The 1,418-nt window shown below is 32.7% G+C and overlaps 1 long non-coding RNA gene across 1 annotated transcript; it reads right to left on the bottom strand.

Annotated features, from left to right (window-relative positions):
* Positions 1-429: 429 nt before the first annotated feature.
* Positions 430-1,039, bottom strand: LOC112936481 (uncharacterized). The gene is made up of 2 exons (XR_003238764.2): positions 850-1,039; positions 430-704 (listed from the first exon to the last, which is right to left on the bottom strand). It is a non-coding gene; the product is annotated as an uncharacterized lncRNA (long non-coding RNA).
* Positions 1,040-1,418: the final 379 nt, after the last annotated feature.

Raw genomic sequence — 1,418 nt, 5'->3', positions numbered from 1 at the left:
GCAGATGATAGACAATAACAATAAGAAAAAGAAAAGAAGCAAAGGTGATCCAAAAAAGATAATGGAGAAAACATTTTTGAAAATAAGTTTGTTGTTCATATATTTTCTTAATGCAAAAATTGTGCAAAAGACTAATTTGTGGTTATAACTGTCTTGCAGGAGAGAAGAACCATGCAAAAAACCAACAGAGATCAAACAGGGCAGCAGGGCAAAAGCAACAAAAGAACAGAGAGTTGGAGAGCAGTAACAAAACAAAGAAGAAATAGTTGAAAAAAGAAGAAGAGAAGATCAGGAGGATATCTCTGTGCGACTATGTAATAGTATCATCCAACAAAAAAAATGTAATTTACTAGTACTTAAGCATTTGCACAAAAACAATTGTAATGCCAATGCCATCAAATTTGGGATTACTTGAGTTAGCACCCTCTATTTATGTGAAAATTTTATATTGTATGTTATGAGGACTGACAAATATGGCCAGCAACATGAAAAAGTGATCTCAACAGAATCAGAGGATAGGTGGCGTTACAAAAAGAGATAACATGTCTCTAAGCAACACTATGTCTACTGACTGCTATATTTACGTAACTATAATATCAGTCCTATGAAATGTCACATTAAAGGCTTGATTTCAGGAGGAGAAGCAAAAATTGGTAGCCTGATTCTTAGTCCGTGGCAACTTCATCTTCATATTGGAATTCTTCCTACATAAAACATAAAAGGAAAAAGAAAAATATGAAAAAGACAGTAAACTTGGGAATAAAAAAGGAACAAAAATACACAGTAGAACAAACTAAGAAAAATACTTTGAAGACTGAAAGCACAACAAGGATTTTTTAGAAAACTTACATTTTCAACCCAGTTAACAACCAATTGTTCACTTTCAGATTGAAGCATAATATTCTTGTGGTGGAAGAATATCTTGTTTGTGTATTGAACACGGATGTTATTGATATCATCTTTGCTGAACTCGTTTGGCAATACAACCCTCGGAGACCAAAGTTCGATGCACTTCATTACAAAAATGCCAGAATCACAGCTTCAAACACACAAACATATATATTGTTAGTATGAATAACAAAAAGTAACTATTACATAACATAATTAGGACATATAAAACCAAATTCAGAAGAGATAACCTGAATTCCTGTCACGGAACAAGCGGAAAAAATACTCTAAACTTGCTGAAATCTATGGCAGTGCCCTCAAATTTATCCCACAATGTCTGAATATTCTTGATCTGCAATAATCATAAATAAGCATAATAAAAAGCATAGCACAAATACCAAAAAATACTAGTAAAAGTTTGAAGCAGATAGCAGATATTTAGCCTTACCATCATAGGAATAATTGGATCAAAGTATGGATCACTTTTATGATGCAATGAATCAAGGAAAACAAGCATTCGGTCCTTTATA

This window comes from Oryza sativa, chromosome 9 (assembly GCF_034140825.1).
Source record: "Oryza sativa Japonica Group chromosome 9, ASM3414082v1".
Taxonomy (NCBI): domain Eukaryota; kingdom Viridiplantae; phylum Streptophyta; class Magnoliopsida; order Poales; family Poaceae; genus Oryza; species Oryza sativa.
The sequence above is the reverse complement of the archived record's forward strand: the minus strand, read 5'-3'. Positions and strand labels throughout refer to the sequence as shown.